Source organism: Emys orbicularis, chromosome 3 (genome assembly GCF_028017835.1).
Source record: "Emys orbicularis isolate rEmyOrb1 chromosome 3, rEmyOrb1.hap1, whole genome shotgun sequence".
Taxonomy (NCBI): Eukaryota; Metazoa; Chordata; order Testudines; family Emydidae; genus Emys; species Emys orbicularis.
The window spans coordinates 99710410-99729947 of record NC_088685.1 but is presented as its reverse complement, the minus strand read 5'-3'; the positions used below and the strand labels follow the sequence as shown (position 1 = coordinate 99729947).

Genomic DNA, 19538 nt, shown 5'->3' with positions numbered 1-19538 from the left:
TGAAAATATGTCTCATTTGGAGCAATCTGGTCTATCCCAAAGGGAAAATTATTGCTCTCCAGAAGTAGTGTGATGAGCCCCACAGTTAAGCTCTCTCTGGCAGGGATGGTTTAGCAGCATGCACGGAGGAGCAGGATGAGCAAGCAGAGGCAGGGTGATCAGCCCAAGGCTCCCTGTAGCTGGGTGGCAGCATTTTAACACCTCTCCACTCCAGATCATGAGTGGGTCACAGCCTCCCGCCCTGCGGCACTGACTCCCTGCCTTCCCCTTAGCCCCAGCCCTAGTCACTGTGCCACACACAACATCAGCAGAGTCCCAGCTCCTCTCTGCTGACCTGACTGGGCCCTTTTACACACGGTGCTGGTTTCCGGAGGGGCCTCTTTCCCCGCAGCACGGTGTGCTGCTTGTCCTGGAGCTGGAGCAGCAACTTGCTGCAGGGAGCAGAACCAAGTCAGTGACTCGCTGGGCTGGAGCTAATGCACCCTCTGTTAACCCAGGGGTAAGGAATCTCAGCTCCCCCCCCTCCTGTGGGGTGGCTCCTCTCCTTACTTCCCCCAATCTCTCTCCTCTGCCCCATGATTATTAATTAACCCTGGGATTGTATCAGGGGGTAGCCGGGTTAGTCTGTATCTACAAAAACAACAAGGAGTCTGGTGGCACCTTAAAGACTAACAGATTTATTTGGGCATAAGCTTCGGATGCATCCAAAGAAGTGAGGTTTTTACCCACGAAAGCTTATGCCCAAATAAATCTGTTAGTCTTTAAGGTGCCACCAGACTCCTTGTTGTTTTTTTCCTGGGATTGTAGGTTCTCATCTGTCCCACCCTATCCCTGATATTAACTCCCTCCAGGCTGGCATCTCTTTTCCTCCCCCAGCGTGAACCCTGGGAATTTGGGTTCTCCTCTCTGTCTCGCTCCCCCTTGCTCCAAGGTAAAATTAGTACCTGTTTGGTTCTCATCTCCTCCTCCCCAACCCCCCTCGTATCATATTGTCCCCCCAAATTGTAAGTCCTTGATGTTGCTATTTAACTCCCACCCAGATAATACTGGTCAGTTTGCTTTCTCTTTCCTCTCTTTGGCCATATTCATATATATATTTCCCGGTGGAGTTTTAGAAGGTACTTTAGTTTGTTTTTCCTGCCTTTGATAATTAAAAAGGCAATTGTAAACGGTGATACAAAATGTGGGGGTGGGTTGATTGGTTGGTTTGGTGGTGGGTTTTTGTTTGTTTTGCCAAGCTGTTTGGAAGACTGTTGTAAAAGTGTATAGAAATCTGACACGTGATTTGATAGTGAAATGGGAATGTGCAATATTCACAGAAAATTAGGCACTTACAGGCACCATTTTAAAAAAATCAAACCCATTATTTTGCTTCGAATAAATCTGTGATTATTCTAAGACTTGCCACAAATCTCTTTGTTTGTTTCTCTTCTCCCATCTTTACAAAGTGCAGGTTAAAATGGAGCTAGGGTAGTAAATATCTCTTCATTACTTAAGAGAGAAAAATCCTTAAGAGCAGCTCTAGTTTTCACAGAAAGTGAATATTACCTGAATAAATTCAAAACTAAGGTTCCACTTCTAATCAAACACTAGAAATATATGCAAATGCAGAGTCAGGGTCACCTGGACAATCTTAAACCTTCCTAGTGTTAGGATGGGGTTTTAATCTTAGTTGCTGGAGTGGATCAAATGCTGTGAATTTTGAAATGCTAGTGACCTTTCCTTGGTTCTCCCTGCCCCAGGAGATTCTCTGGTATGAAGCTGTCTATAGCCTCATGAGGCTGCTTGTTTTCTGTCTGCATGTTACTTAATAGTGTTCAGACCCTGTTCCTTTTTAATGCTAAGCTCTGTTGATTATTAACACCATGTTTAGGAGCTCTTGCCGTTGTGGCAAGAGCTGAATTGCTACTTCACATACACATTAAATGCAAAATAGCAATCTTTTGAAGAAGGAGGGTTTGATAAGGATTTTAAGGTGTTTGCAGACTGTAGACATTTCAAATCCACTTAGAAGGTGAGGAGCTCTGGGGTACAATGAAGTGAGTTTTAGCCCATGAAAGCTTATGCTCAAATTTGTCTCTAAGGTGTCACAAGTACTCCTGGTTCTTTTTGCTGATACAGACTAACACGGCTACCACTCTGAAACCTGGTATAATACAAGTGTATCTAGGATACCTAAGTGTAATCTCACCTCACTGTGCATCTGGCATGTGAGCTATTAAATTTTTGTTAGAGACTTGTAGTTCTAGATATAGCAGCTACATGTCTATACTAAGTGTCATAACACTTGAAGAAGAGCTCGGTGTAGCTCAAAAGATTGTCTTTTTCATCAACAGAAGTTGGTCCAATGAAATATATGACCTCACCCACCTTGTCTCTCTAATATTCTGGGAACAACACTGCAAATAACAACGCTTTTACATTTGATACTATGTGGGGGAATTGTCCTGAATTATTGTCTGGAATCCAGTAACTTTCGGTGAAGAGTTGTAAAACCTGTCACTTTTTCAGAAATGTGTGTTGTGTTAACAAAGGCAGGAACAGTTTGGTGTGTCTTAAATAGGCAGGTGCATTTAGGATTAAAGGGACACTGTTGTCTGGAAAATTACACTTCTGTCTGAAAAGCTGTACCTACTATTGTTACAGAACCTCTGAGATTAGTTGGGGATTGGTCCTGCTTTGAGCAGGGGGTTGGACTAGATGACCTCCTGAGGTCCCTTCCAACCCTGATATTCTATGATTCCTAGAACAGAGCATGGAGGAAATACTTATTTTTCTCTGGTTTTTAAATTTGTATACTTTCTGCAATTTGGCAGCGTCATTTTTGCAGATGATCAGTTGCATCACTGTCCTGCACGGCCTGACAGCGGCTCAAGTGTATACTCTGCAGGAGGGTAGCAAAATAGAAATTGAAGAGGCAGTAGACAGGTGTGTGAACAGACAGACATGTGGGAAGGAAGGATGGTCCAGTGGTTAGGGCACTAGCCTAGTACTTGGATTCAGTTCTCTGCTGTGCCACAAACTTCCGGTGTGATCTTGAGAACTGCAGCACAGAGAGACTGTGACTTGCCCATCTGTAAAATAGAGATAATAGTACTTCCTTACCTCACAAGGAAGGATAAATCCCTTGTGAAGATAAAATGTGAGGCACTCAGGTAACTTGGTGATATAAGTATCTAAGATAGAAAGGGAAGGTGGGATACACGTGACTGAATTTGGTGTTACTTTTGAGCCCACCCCAAAGACTCCTGTAAACATGCCTAAAGATTAAACAGAATGCTCTAACTTTTTTTTTTTAATTAAATGGTGTTCTGTCACAAGACTGAATCTTTTAAAAAAAATTAGTCAATTAAAAAAAATCATGTTGACTAAATCCTTTAAATATAAAATAGTACCCAAGCAGTCCGTCAACAAGACATAAGCTCACTTCTTAATTTTCAGAGTCACTGGTGTGGTTCTGAACATTGTGAAAGCAACCCATCAAATTTTTCCCCAAGATCAGCTAATACTATGTGCTGGGATGGTGAAATATTTTGGATTTTAAGCTTTTGATAATATTGTATCTATTTTAAACAGTCAGAAAGAAAGTCTTTCTCTCTTTCTCTGTGTCAATATGCCTTGTTTTAACTGTTTCCTTTAGGCCCTGATCCTATATGCTGGTCTATGCAGATGTACTCCTGCATCCATGAGGGGTCCAGTTTGCAAGATCAGCCTTATCTGCTAAAATCAGGGACTTTCTCTATATTTCACTTTGTATAGCATCTTGCTGGACCTTAAGGAATAATAATAATAAACATATGATTCTCTTGCATTCTGTATTTCCATAGCTTCTACTGTTATATTTTACTCTGAATTTTGAAATACCAGGCTAACATTTGTGGATTTGGTGAAACTACAAGGTTCTCTTGAGATTTTAAGTTTAATATTTATAACTTTAGCTCCATCAATGATGAAGCCTTTTGTCTAGAAAATTCCTTACATTTTTGAATAATGTCTATGACATTTGATATTGATTTTTGGTTTCTAAAAGATATATTTATTGGTCTGGACATCTCGGCATTATTAACATGATGCTCATAGAATAAGTTCGTCAATTATCAGTGAAGAGTCATGGACTAAAATGGAGGTATGTTCTATTGAAGCTTTGTTGTCTATGGGTGCAGACAACCTAAGGTGCAATGTGATGGTAGATCTGACCCAGCTTTACCAGAGTCCATATGAATATTATAATGCCTGCATGGGCTCATGCAAGTATCTTAAGATGTTCCATCTCTTTAGTAAGTAGGGGACTGATCCAGTTCCTATTGAAGTCAATGGGATTTGGATCAGGTCCCAATAACTATTGTCCCTTCCCTCTTCCGCAGCCTCATGCTACTGAAAGAGACTCCTCCTTGATTAAGCTACCTCAGCATAACAAATAGAAACAAAACAAATATTTTTTTACTAAAAATATTAAAAGTGACTAGTGATTTTGGTTGACTTGATACTTGGGTATCTGTCTTTGAGACATCTGAAGAAACCTGGTTTTCAGAAAGTACTCAGTACCCAGCTTCTAAGAATCAGGCCCCTTTAATGTATCTCATACTCAGGCAACCAAAAATTGAGGCATCTTAAATCACAGGTCACTTCTGAAAATCTTGGATCTTGGTACACCTCTACCCCGATATAATGCTGTCCTCGGGAGCCAAAAAATCTTACCGCGTTATAAGTGAACTTGCTTTGATCCATCGGAGTGCGCAGCCCCTCTCCCCCCAACCCCCAGAGCGCTGCTTTACCGCGTTATATCCGAATTCGTGTTATATCGGGTCGCATTATATCGGGGTAGAGGTGTATTTCTAAGATCTAACTGTTTCAGAAGAGGGAATGGGAAGTGAGGACCATTAGGAAATTCTTCTAACTTTTGGCAAAGCTTTTTGGGGAATCCTGCTTTCTTGAGAATGTTTTGCCTGATTTTCTCCAAACTCTTCATTCTCATAAGTAAGCTGGAGAAATGCGGGGTTGGTAGAACTACCACTAAGTGGATACATAATTGATTAAACAACTGCAAACAAAGAGTAACTATTAATGGAGTGGTGTCAAATTGGAGGGAGGTCTCAAGTGGGGTTCCACAGGGATCTGTTCTGGATCTGGTGGATGTGGAAATGGAGAGCATGCTGATCAAATTTGCAGATGAGACAGAGCTGAGGGAGGGGGTTGCAAACACTTTGGAGGATAGAACTAAAATTCAAAGGGATCTTGATAAATTGGAGAACTGGGCTAGAGATGACAAAATGTAATTCAACAAAGAAGAAAAAGCAAATGCACAAATACAGAATGGGGGATAACTGGCTTGGCAGCAACACTGCTGAGAAGGATCTGGGAGTTGTGGTGGATCACAACCTCAACATGAGTCAACAATGTGACGCTGTTGGGGGAAAAAAAGCAAGTGCAATTTTGGGTTGCATTAACAGAGGCATAGCAAGTCACGGGGAGGTGATAGTACCGCTCTACTCGGTGCTGGTTAGGCCTCAGATGGAGTATTATGTCCAGTTTTGTATAGAAAATATGTAGAGAAACTGGAAAGGATCCAGAGGTGAGCGACAAAGATGATCAAAGGGACGGAATGCAAGCCATATGAGCAAAGGCTGAAGGAACTGGCTATTTTTAGTTTGGAAATGAGAAGACTAAGGAGACGACATGATAGCAGTCTTCAAATATTTGAAAGGCTACCATAAAAAATATGGAGAAAAATTGTTCTCTCTTGCTACAGAGACCAGAACAAGAAGCAGTGGGTTCAAACTACAGCATAGCATAGCAGATTTACATTAAATCTCAGGAAAAACTTCCTAACTGTAAGAACAGTAGGACAATCGAACAAACTGCCTCAGGCAGTTGTGGAATTTCCTTCACTGGAGGCTTTCAAAAGGAGATTGGACAGCCATGTCTTGGATGGTTTAGACACAACAAATCCTGAATCTTGGCAGGGGATTAGACTAGATGACCCTTGTGGTCCCTGCAGGTAAGGGACCTTGAACACCTGTCTTCATGAAGGCTGGGTAGATTATTGTGAAGTTGCAAGAGTAGGGAGCAAAATGAGAAGTGCTTTAATGAAAAAAACGCTTACTAGACTGAAAACATATTGAAGACACATCCGCAAAAAATAAGACACCAGTCACTGGTGCAGATAAATTGCGAATCCTCTGCAACTAAACTGATTAGCCTGCTGCTCTTACTAGTATAAGATTTATAGGTTTGAAGGCCAGAAAGGACCATTATGATCATCTAACCTGACCTCCTCTATAACACAGGCCTAGAACTTCCCCAAAATCATTCCTAGAGCAGATCTTTTAGAAAAATATCTAATCTTGATTTTAAAATGGTCAGTGATGGAGAATCCACCACAACCTTTGGTAAATTGTTTCAATGGTTAATTACTGTAACCATTAAAAATGTACAGCTTATTTCCAGTCTGAATTTAAATAGCTTCAACTGCCAGCTGTTGGCTTGTGTTACACCTTTCTCTGCTAGATTGAAGAGCCCCCTATTAAATATTTGTTCCCCATGTGGATACTTACAAACTGTAATCAAGTCATCCCTTAACCTTCTCTTTGTTAAGCTAAATAGATTGAGCTCCTTAAGTCCATCACTATAAGGCATGTTTTCTAATCTTTTAATCAATCTCATGGCTCTTCTCTGAACTCGCCAATTTATCAACATCCTTCTTGAATTGTGGGCACCAGAGCTGGATGCAGTATTTCAGCAGAGGTTGCACCAATGCCAAATACAAAGGTAAAATAACTTCTTTACTACTACCCAAGATTTCGCGTTTATGTATCCCAGGATTGCATTAGCTCTTTTGGCTTCAGCGTCACACTGAGAGCTCATGATTATCCACCACAATCCTCAAATGTTTTTGACTTATTGCTTCCCAGGATAGAGTCCCCCCATCATGTAAGTATGGCCTACTTTGTTCCTAGATGTATACATTTACGTTTACCCATATTAAAACTCACATTATTTGCTTGTGCCCAGTTTACCAAATGATCCAGATAGCTCTGAATCAGTGACTGGTCCTTTTCATTATTTACCACTCCCCCAATTTTATCAGGGATAATTTTATGTTTTCTTCCAGGGCTTTGATAAAAATGTTAAATAGTGTAGAGCTACCCACTGGAAACAAACCCGCTCAATGAATATTCCCCTCTTACAGTTACATTTTGAGACCTACGGTATGATGATAAGAATGTTGCATTTATTCCTCCCTCAGAGCCAGTTTACTTGCAGAGTTGGGGAATTACATTCTCAGATTTGAAAAAGAAACACCTTGGGTGGAGAAAATTACAGGTTCAATTATAGCGGCTACATCTGGCCCATGATATTTATGAATCATACTGTACCAGCTCAGGAACATTAAACCAGGCTTGGGTTGTCTGTCTCTCTCTTCCTGAAGACTGGGAATTACAACCATCTCCATAGATAAGCTATATTTGTGGGTGACATTTTAGAGGAATGCTTTTGAAAACTTGGCTTGCTGACTGTAAAGTTACTAAAACTTTGTGGGGCAAATACATCCTTGATGTAATTCTATTATTTCAATGAATCTAGCTACCTTTAATAATCTAGGATTTTGTAGAAGGTGGGGAGTTGTAATTTCTAGTACTGTATAGCTATAGTTGGATGGAGTTCATCTATCTTTTTTTTTTTTTTTTTTTATATATATTAATGGAGATATCTTATCTCCTAGACCTGAAAGGGACCTTGAGTCCAGCCCCCTGCCTTCACTAGCAGGACCAAGTACTGATTTTTCCTCAGATTCCTAAGTGGCTCCCTCAAGGATTGAACTCTCAACCCTGGGTTTAGTAGGCCAATGCTCAAACCACTGAGCTATCCCTCCCCCCATTATATATAGATGTCTAAAAAGCACCCATCAAACACTACTTGCTGGCCATGTCATTTTTTTTTCACAAGACTTTTCACTTAATAAAGCAAATACATACTTATTACTACCTCCTTAGGCAAATGCTTGAATCTGATGAAGAAATAGCATATCTTCTCCCATCTTGATTTAATGACTTCAGTGTAATGGGCTATCCTGATTATCACTACAAAAGTTTTTTTTTTTCTCCTGCTGATAATAGCCCACCTTAATTGATTACTCTCGTTATAGTTGTTATGGCAACACCCATTTTTTCATGTCCACAGTGTGTATATATATCTTCCTACTGTATTTTCCACTGCATGCATACGATGAACTGGGTTTTAGCTCACGAAAGCTTATGCTCAATAAATTTGTTAGTCTCTAAGGTGCCGCAAGTACTTCTCGTTCTTTTTGCTGATACAGACTAACACGGCTACCACTCTGAAAAGTGTAAAGATAATCCACTAGGTCTCTAGTTAAATTGTTCCAGTGTTTAATTACCTTCATGGTTCTTTTCAGAAATTTGTCCAAGTAAGACATTGTCCCACCAATGACAAAAAAATAGGGGATACAGTTGGAAAGTAGGGACAGATTTTAAAAGCAAGGGTCATGCTCCAGTTTGGCCCTGTCCTGTAACATCTGCTACTTCCTGATGCCTGAACTGGCATTTCTAAAGGCAAAACTTCTGGTCTTGAGTAACAAGGAGCACAGTCTCTGGTCCAGGATACTGCCCCCCCCCCTTTTTTTTCTTTCTTCCCTCCATCTCCTGGTTGCCACTCTCCTTTCCTGCCCCTTACCAATGCTGCTCAAAGCTCTCCCTTCTGAGAGTTCCATGTTACTCTCCTTCCAAGTACCACCAGTGCTGGTAGGTTGAACTTCTAACATTTAAAGCTATTTACTAGCATCAGATATCATAAACATAGGTGCAAGTCCACATAAAAAAGGAGGGGTCTGTAAAGAGCCCCATGCCCAGGCCCACCGATGGGGGGGGGCAAAGGGGACAATTGCCCAGGGGCCCAGGTGATTTTAAAGGGCCCGGTGGCCCGCAGCTGCTGCCGCGGTAGTGACGGCGGGGGCCGGGAGCCCCGTGCTCTTTTAAATCACCCAGGCGGGCCGCCGGGCTCCTAAGCGCACGCCGGATGGTGACCGCTCCAGGCCCCATGCTTTGGGGGGACCTGCGGGCTGGCGTGATTGGCCAGCGCGGTTGGTCCCGGAACTGACGGATTCGTCACTTCCGCCCCAGGTTCTGCACCCCCCTAGGGATGGCCCTGGGGCCCAGAATTGCTGTTGCCAGGCCTGCCCATGCCACTCACAGCTTAGCATTCCCCTCCAACAATAGTGTGGCCCTCCACCCACCCACCTTCACATACCAGCTGAGGGTATTCAGTCATAGGCTCCAGGAGTCAGCAGTTTTTTTTTATCAGTCCTCCTGAGGAACAGGAAAGGCTGAAGGGCATCTGTGTTTTTTTTTTTTTTGTTCCCCCCCCCCGCCCCCCCACCGGTGCCTGTGAAGGTATCAGGAATTATTTTCTCCCTTCCCCACATGCCGGGAACGGAGACCTGAGATGAGGATATGCCCAGGAGGAGGCCAGTGGAGATTTTTCTCCCCTCTCCACATGCAACAAGAGGGAAGCTGGACCAGTGGTCACTGGCAGGCCCATCACCCTTTTGGCAGCATCTAGTAATATTGCTAACAGTTCCCAAATAGTACAGTGTGCCAGGCTGTTTCAGCTGTGAGAAAGGAATTGGAATAACAGAATGGGATTGCATGCCCAGGACAAATATGGCAGTCATGAATCATAGCTCACAGCCTCCCACCTGGTCTTGGAGCATGGAATTGCCTGGTTTAGAGAAGGAATGCACAGCCCTCCTCTGGCATTGAACTTAAGTGTCAATACTGGGTATGAGGTCAGATGAATCCGTGATTTGAAAGTCCAAGGGCAAACAAAACCCTAAATCCCTGACTTCCAGAGACCTCCATGACATTCTCTGCTTCAGCCCAGGGGCTGCAGGACTCTGGAGCTGACAGCCAGTGGGGCCCTGGCAGGGTTCAAGCGACAGGGGGCCCCCTGAAAGGTTTCAGCCACAGATGACAGACTCCTGAGGGGGCCCTCCTCAGGGTTCCAGCGATGGGCGACAGCCTCGCGTGGGGGAGGGGGACGCCTTGAGCGAGCAGCTGGGGTGTCCCATTTTCTCTTTGGGAAATATGGTCACCCTGCAGCTCCCAGCTGCTGTGGGCTGAGTGGGGAACCCCAAGCTTCCAGCCACCACGGTGGTGGGGGAAACCATGGAGTCACAGCAGCAAAAGTCTCAGACAGGTCACGGCTTCAGTGAATTTTTGTTTATTGCCTGTGACCTGTCTGTGACTTTTACTAAAAATAACCATGACAAAATCTTAGCCTTATTTATAACCATCACCAGCCATTGGTGTAGATATATATTAGTGATCACTTGCAATATGCCAGAGCTCTGGCAAGTTTAAAAACATGCTAAAAATACTAACAGGCCACAATGCTAATTACTCCCGTGTTGACCACCTGTGACTTCTACAGGAAAGTTTGTCATTGAAAAAGTTATTTTATAAACTGATTACACTGCTCTACAGCCAAAATGCTTCTGAAATAAATGTAGTCAAACTTTACTAATTCTGGGTCACTGAGAACGAAAATGATGCTTAAAATTGTTGATTGGCTTTAGTTTTCAAGATATGCTATTGGGTCAGTATATACGACCCTTGACGTGGGAATGGCGGAGGATAAGTGAGTTATAAAGGGAAGGGATCTCAATTTAAACCAGAAATGACTAAAATACATCTTTGACTGGATCTATGAATAAATCTATGACTGGGTTTGGACAGTACTTGCTTTTTAGGCAAAACAGTGAATGATGCAATCTGAAGCTGGTATTGCATCATATATGATATGAATTGCATCATGTTATTCCTAGAAGTCATGGATGATGTAATCATAACGAAGCTTACATCACTCTGCTGAACAAATTGCCCTATATCAGCTCTAGAAATCATACAGTGTCGTGCTCTCTTATTTGTCAGTGTTTGATTTTGCAAAGGGACACATTTCTGTTTAGCCAAAGTGAGCAGAGATGCCTCGTACTTGTGTGAACAGTGCAGATAACTTCTGCTATGTTTGTGGTGAAGTGACTTTTGCATCACAAAAGCGCAGTATAACCACTAGGGTTAAGAAAGCCTATCACCTTTCTTTTGGCTGCAAAATTGGAGATCAGGACAAGAGGTGGGCCCCACACATATGCTGCAACACTTGTGCAACAAATCTTCGCCAGTGGTTGAACAGGAAAAGGAAATCTATGCCTTTTGCAGTGCCAATGATTTGGAGAGAGCCAACAGATCATACCAGCAATTGTTACTTCTGCATAGTGCCTCCAGTTGGGAAAGGTGTGTCAAAGAAGAAAAAGCGGACTGTGCATTATCCAAACATTCCATCAGCTATATGGCCCAGTACCCCATGGAGAAGGACTGCCGGTTCCTGATGCACCAGAATCATTCTGACTTGAGTCAGACGAGGAAGAGGATGAAACTTCTGGTCCTGAACCATCAATGTCACAGGACCCACATTTTCTCCCATCCTCCTCCTCTGAACCACACCTCATAACACAAGGTGAACTGAATGACCTTGTCAGGGATTTGGAACTACCCAAGAGTAAGGCAGAGCTGTTGGGCTCCAGACTAAAGCAGTGGAATCTCCTGGCAGGTGATGTTAGGGTTTCCATGTTCTGTGACCGTCAAAAGGATCTTGTCCCATTCTTCTTCATGGAAGGTGATCTTGTAGCCTGCAACAACATCGATGGTGTGATGGCAGCCCTCAACATCGTTCACGATCCAGATGAGTGGAGACTGTTCATTGATTCATCGAAGACGAGTCTTAAAGCTGTTTTACTGCATAATGGCAATGTTTTGCCATCAATTCCAGTTGGTCATGCAGTCCATATGAAGGAAACCTATGACAACATGAAACAACTTTTGAGGTGCATAAACTATGACCAACATCAGTGGCAGCTTTGTGGCGATTTGAAGGTTGTTGCTCTCTTGCTTGGTCTGCAGACTGGATACACAAAGTACTGCTGTTTTCTCTGTGAATGGGATAGTCGTGCAAGAGATTCCCACTACATCAAGAAAGATTGGCCACTCCGACAGTCATTGGAGCCTGGGAGGAAAAGTGTTCAGCATCCACCACTTGTTGAATCAAGGACGATTTTGTTACCACCCTTACACATCAAGCTGGGTCTGATGAAGAACTTTGTCAAGGCCATTGACAAAACACAAGCAGCTTTCAAGTACCTCCATGGAAAATTTCCAAGGTTAAGTGAAGCTAAGATAAAGGAAGGTGTCTTTGTTGGTCCTCAGATTCGTGAACTTCTTCGAGATGATGCATTTGACCATGCACTGCGTGGCAAGGAAAAGACGGCATGGAAAGCCTTCCAGTTAGTGGCAATAAATTTTCTCGGAAACAACAAGGCAGACAACTACAGGTTGTTGGTGGAAAACCTCCTCAAGGCATACAAAAGCCTTGGTTGCAACATGTCACAAAAGATACATTTTTTGCACTCTCATCTAGATTTTTTTCCACCGAACTGCGGAGCAGTGAGCGACGAGCACGGCGAGCAATTTCACCAGGACATTGCAACAATGGAGAAACGCTATCAGGGCAAATGGAGCCCATCAATGCTTGCAGACTATTGCTGGACAGTGACAAGAGATGCTCCATTTAATGAATACAAGAGACAAGCCAAGAAGCGCCGAGTAGACACTGAATAGGACTAAACTATGTACATAATAGTTTTTTGCCTTTTGTTTCATAATAAATTTTATTTATATAACCCTTTTGCTGATTTTTAAAGTGTTACATAAACAGGACAGGTGAAATATTATCATGTAAAGCAACCATAAACACATGAAAAGACCTAGGTTTACAATTTATGATTAAAACTGTATCTACACAATATACATAGACATAAAATGTAAAAACTTAAATATCTTAGAAACAGTAGCCAATCAGTTGTTTTAATTGTCATATTTGAATTCAGCACATCAAAATACATAATAAATAGCACATTTTATCTCTGAAGCAGACGACTTCTCAAAAATTGTAGACCAGTGTTATGGTACAGATAATAGTGGAGTGTAGCATACCCTGTAGCATACCCTATACTTCCACTAACAGTCCTAGTAAATCTCACGTACTTATGTGGCCCCCACCATTCTGAGCACCTCACAATCTTTAATGTAGTTGTCCCCATTTTACATATGGGGCGGCTGAGGCACAGCAAGTCTTTGACTTTGTTTACAGTCAGTGGTGGAGCAGGAATTGAACCTGGGTCTCTCAAGTCCTATTGGGCCATTTTATCTTCTTGACCAGTTTGTTCTGTATAGTCATGTTATAATCCGAGAATTTAGCAATTTTACTTGATTGGTTTAACAGAGAATATTTATAATTAAAGAATCCAAACAGCATTTGTTATATTTACTCCACTCTGTTGTACTCTTACCATAAACAACCTGCAAAAATCAATTCCAGCCATTCCATGGGCTGCAAGTGCTCCACGCTGACTGAAATTTTGCTTTTTGTTTGTTAGAGATCAACAAAAATGCCTTTGGTATGAAAGAACTAAATGCTTAAATTCTGAGCTTGTCCTACGTGGTCTCTCAAGTCCTATTGTCCGAAGTGGTTATCTTTCTCAGATTGAGCTGTTAAAAAATCTTTTTTCATTGAATTAAAATAATGTTGTACAGTGACCAGTATTATGGAGGATGGTGAAAAATAATTCCATGATAATACCTTGTCTTGTATGAGTCATTAATCATGACTCATGATCAGCAAGCAATGATGTCCAATTTGTTTTCTAATCCTTCACTTGCTGATGCTCTTTATTGCCATAGCAATAATAGTAAAAAAGCCTGTTAATGCATACAGCCACACAGAATTTAAATTGTCAGATTTTTTTCTGGAATAAAATTTCCATAGCTTGAGTCTATTTTGCTCTTAACTTATTTTTAACGGGCAAAATTTAAGAAATATCAAACGTGATCATACAGGTATAATTTGGCAGTGAGTTAAACTAATAAAAAGAGGTTTGTGTCTTTTGTGTATGCTTTGGAGGCAGTCACTGACTGCACTGACAGTTAAATGTAGTGTATTGTTTTTTGTGGTGACTGCGGAAATTTTGAGTCTGTGAAAGTGGGGGACTAATAGCACTGCAGTAAGTCAAGCATAATAAAGGAAAGCACAGCGCAAGTTATCCCACACAGCTCTGCTAACACACCTGGATCATCCCTGCTTCTCTAGTCTGTCCTCTCTTGAGCCGAGACTAGTAGCTGTGCAGTAGCTTTTATTATGTGGTAGCATGTCCAGTATAGACTATAAAGGGTCAGAAGATTGAGATTACCAACCTGTTTTCATCTGTGAACTCAGGTTGCCATAATGAAAAACTAGTGAATTAGTCCACTTTGTCATTTGTTATGTATTTTTCTTCTTCTTCTTCTTTGTCTTATGGTAGTCCTGAAAGGCCTATTATGCTAGGTGCTGTGCAAACAGAAAACAGAAGATCTATCAAAAAGACCAGACAGAGAAGCAACTTTAATTAAAAAAGAAAAACAAAACAAAAAACCAGCTTTGGAAATCTGTTAAGTCTATACTTGGAGCAGAAAAACAATTTAAACAATTCTAAAAGGTGATTGTTGAAATGTCATGGGCAGAAGGAGGTGTGTGATTAAATAGAGTTTGGAGTTATAAACAGTATAAAAGATTGATCTCAGAAGAACAAGTACAAATTAATTCATCACCAACTTGGTAGCTTTTTTTAAAAACAGTCTCTCTCTCGTATTCTAATGTAAGATGGAAATAGTCTGTCATGGATGAAGATAACACCTTATACTTAGCAAATAGTTCTGTCTTTGGAGGTATTTTAGGAGAAGCTTTCCATAGCTATCCCTGTAAAAATGAACCCTTTCCCTGCTGCTGTGAGTGTCATTACAGAATATATAGACGTGTGCACATGCACACACACAAACCTTTTTTTATTTATTTGGGGTAGAAGGTGCAAACACAAGGTTTATGGCCTCAATAATGGTTAGTAGTCTTACAGCTATTTACAATCTACCATGAAAAGTCAGAAATCGACCGAGAGCTCACAGGTGAACAGGTGTTGGCCACTCAGTAAAGGGTGACATTGCTGTCTGCAAAACATAAAATCTTCATCGACATAGTTTGCAGATGACAGAAAAATTGGGGAAAAAAAAGTGGTAAATAATGAAGAGGACAGCTCGCTGATACAGGGCAATCTGGATTGCTTAGTAAACTCGTCACAAGCAAACAATATGCATTTTAAAATAGTTAAACGTAAATGTACATATCTAGGAACAAAGAATGCAGGCCATATTTACAGGATTGGGGGGCTCTATCCTGGGAAGCAGTGACTCTGAAAAAGTTTTGGGAGTCATGGTAGATAATCAGCTGAACATAAGATCGCAATATGACCTTGTTGCTAAAAGAGCTAATGCGATCCTGGGATGCATAAACAGGATATTCTCGAGTAGGGGTAGAGAGGTTATTTTACCTATGCATTTGACATTGGTGTGACATCTGTAGGAGCAGGATTTTATATTTGTACTATAAGAATTAATGTATGATTTGATCATCCTCCCATCCACCCTTTTTGAATAACAGAAAGGAATGACCCTCTGGGACATTGGTAGACATGCATCTGACAGACTGCCAGTGTCTATACTGATGTTAAGGCAGGGACAGACCAGAACAATCCTTATGACTGATTATGGTCACTCTTGTTTTATGATAAGTTATAATGTCTACTATGGTTTCCTATATGTATTATAAATTAGGCACTCTAGTTAAATATACATTTCTTTGTTTTAAGGTTTAGTAAGTAAGAGACAGGATCTTGTATTGTGTCTATGTTGAGGAGATTAGAGGAATGTTGAAGGCCTGGGCCACAATGTGAACTGTTTTGATTACAAGATTTAGTAAGGTGTAATTTACAATGCCTTTCTTGCTCAACATAAAAACCGCTGTATACCTTTGAAGGTCTCTGTAAAAGACTGTTTGTGTGAATGAGGAATGCATGCATCAGGAAAAGATAAGGTGTGAAGGCCATTGTTAAAGTCAGATGGTCAAGGAAGGAGGAGTGAAGAAACTTAAGGACACCAGAGAACCATCAACACACATCCATAAGTGAGGAAGGGCAGATTGACGACCCTGAGGTGGAGGCTGGCACCTCTAAAGACAAGACAATTGATTAAATCAAAACCAGGACAGGATAAAAAATTAAAAAAAAAAAAAAAAAAAAAAAAAAGGGATGACCCTCTCAGAGGTGTTTTGGAATGTTAACATCAAAAGATAACACCAATTAAGGAGTAACCGGTCACAAATCCTAGACTTCAACAGAGGAAAAAAGACTACAAGAACAGGGTGCTTGGTCATGTGACTTTGGGTTCATTTTGCCACAACTCCAGGAGCATCGGCTCATGACCGACAGAGCCTGGCTCCCCTCTGCGACCAATCTGGCTGGCCACTAGATTGATCCAGACTCTGGACTGGTAACTATAAACATTAACTGGCAGGACTGTGTGCATGGTGGGTGTGTGTGACTGAAAAGCATATGCTAACTGCTGTATTCTCAATAAATGTGGCATGCTGCCTTCTCCCCTATAAAAAATCCCGTGTGCTTTGTTTAAGCATAACACATCTGCTGGAATATGGTGTTCAGTTCTGGTGCTCACAATTCAAGAAGGATGTTGATATACTGGAGAGGGTTCAGGGAAGAGGCACGAGAATGATTAAAGGATTATAAAACATGCCTTATAGTAATAAACTTAAGAAGATCAATCTATTTAGCTTAAAAAAGAGAAGGTTAAGGGGTGACTTGATTACAGTCTATAAATATCTACATGGGGAACAAATATTTAATAATGAGCTCTTCAGTCTAGCAGAGAAAGGTATAATACAATCCAGTGGCTGGAAGTTGAAGCTAGACAAATTCAGACAGGAAACAAAGTGTAAATTTATAATGGTGATTCCAATTAATCATGGGAACAATTTACCAATGGTGGTGATGGATTCTCCATCAATGGCAATTTTAAAATCAAGATGGGATGTTTTTCTAAAAGATCTGCTCTAGGAATGATTTTGGGGACATTCTATGACCTGTGTTATACAGGAGGTCAGACTAGATCAGGGTTTCTCAACCCATGGGTTAGGACCCAAAATTGGGAGGCCAAAATGTTTCAAAGGGTCACGTGACAGCAGGTCCATAACCAGGGTAGGGCAGTGGGCGCAAAGCTGGTGGGGTGAGAGGGAATGCCAAAAAAATGCAACTGAGGTAGAGCCCTGCAGTGGGTATGGTACTGCCACCCTTACTTCTGTGCTAGTGGTGGCGCAGGACGACTAATTTTTTAATCCCACTCCTGTCCCACCCATGCAATACCCACCCCCACCCGCTCCCGCATTGTGTGTTGAATTTTTATCCCACTGCCATAATAGCGGGAGTGGGATAAAAATTCAACAAACAATGAGGGAGCAGGTGGGAGTGGGTCTTGCGGGGCGGGACTATTGAAACAATAGTCCCTTGCAGGGCTCTAGTAGGGGGGCGCAAATATGCTTGCTCGCCGTGGGAGCTAAAATGCCTAGTTACAGCTCTGCATGGCAGCTCTCGTGGCTCCTGTCCTACAGGGTGGGCTGGGCTCGCCTTCCTACTCCAGGCACTGCAATCTCTGTGGTCCCACTGCTACTCAGGCTTGGCCCAGCCACCATGATGCCGGTAGTCTGGGTAGGCCAAATTTAAGTGTGGGGCAGTGCAACCCCATGAGCCAGGTCGCAATTCCACTCTCACAAATTTGGTCCAGTGAGGGGGAGTGGGGCCAAACCTGAGTGGTGCTGCAACTCTGGAGGTTGCAATGCCTAGAATGGAGAGCCGAGCCCAGCCACACCCACAGCATAGGAGCTGCAGAAACCACCACTGTGGGGTGAGTGCTGGGCAGGACCCCCGCCCCCCAGATGCAGGACCTGACTGAAACTGCCCCAGGGTCTGCACCCCCAGACTATTTACTGGGTCACAACAGGTCATAAACATTTACAAATGAGCCCCAAAAGGTTGAGAACCACTGGACTAGATGATCACAATGGTCCCTTCTGACATTGGAAGCTTTGAATCTATGAAAGACAAACGTGCCAGTAGCAGCATTGTTCACCCTTCACTCTTTTTATTTAGGTTCTAAACAGTGTGTGCATATGCATATATAATTATTAATTTGCTCTATTTTTAACAAACACATGACTTAAAAGTCAACTATCAAAAATTCTCTCTATTATGAATAAATTTTGGTTCGGGTTCAGATCAGAGCTGCTTTCCAGAAAGAACCCTTAGGATTGACAAAAAGTTCCTTTGGCTTTTTGTCCTAGTCTGACAACAGAAACATTGCAGCACGTCTCTCAGTGGTCTTTCTTAGGGTATGTCTTCACTACGGATTAATCCAAATTTATATAATTCGAATTTTGGAAACAGATTGTATAAAGTCGAATGTATGCGGCCACACTAAGCACATTAATTCGGCGGTGTGCGTCCATGTACCGGGGCTAGCGTCGATTTCCGGAGCGTTGCACTGTGGGTAGCTATCCCATAACTATCCCATAGTTCCTGCAGTCTCCTCCGCCCATTGGAATTCTGGGTTGAGATCCCAATGCCTGATGGGGCCAAAAACATTGTCGCGGGTGGTTCTGGGTACATCCTCCCCCCTCTCCAGGGAAGCAACGGCAGACAACCGTTTCGCGCCTTTTTCCTGGGGGAACAGTGCAGACGCCATACCACGGCAAGCATGGAGCCCGCTCAGCTCAAGACAGCAGTCATGAACATTGTAAACACCTCGCGCGTTATCGTGCAGTTTATGCTGAACCAGAACCTGCAAAACCAGGCGGCGAGGAGTAGGCTACGGCAGCGCGGCGGCGAGAATGATGAGGACATGGACATGGAATTCTATCAAACCGCGGGCCCCGGTGCTTTGGAGATCATGCTGTTAATGGGGCAGGTTATAGCCGTGGAACGCCGATTCTGGGCCCGGGAAACAAGCACAGACTGGTGGGACCGCATAGTGTTGCAGGTGTGGGACGATTCCCAGTGGCTGCGAAACTTTCGCATGCGTAAGGGCACTTTCATGGAACTTTGTGACTTGCTTTCCCCTGCCCTGAAGCGCCAGAATACCAATATGAGAGCAGCCCTCACAGTTGAGAAGTGAGTGGCGATAGCCCTGTGGAAGCTTGCAACGCCAGACAGCTACCGGTCAGTCGGGAATCAATTTGGAGTGGGCAAATCTGCTGTGGGGGCTGCTGTGATGCAAGTAGCCAAAGCAATTACTGAGCTGCTGCTACGAAAGGTAGTGACTCTGAGAAATGTGCAGGTCATAGTGGATGGCTTTGCTGCAATGGGATTCCCTAACTCTGGTGGGGCGATAGATGGAACCCATATCCCTATCTTGGCACCAGAGCACCAGGGTACCCAGTACATAAACCGCAAGGGGTACTTTTCAATGGTGCTGCAATTACTTGTGGATCACAAGGGATGTTTCACCAACATCATCGTGGGCTGGCCGGGAAGGGTT

At 42.6% G+C, this 19538-nt stretch overlaps 1 protein-coding gene across 1 annotated transcript in view; it reads left to right on the top strand.

The window, feature by feature from the left end:
- Positions 1-379: 379 nt before the first annotated feature.
- Positions 380-19538, top strand: part of ECHDC1 (ethylmalonyl-CoA decarboxylase 1) — a 54060-nt gene continuing 34901 nt past the window's right edge. Inside the window, exon 1 of the mRNA XM_065401895.1 lies at positions 380-450. The gene's annotated coding sequence lies outside the window, so the exon portion shown is untranslated. The remainder of the gene's footprint in view (positions 451-19538) is intronic.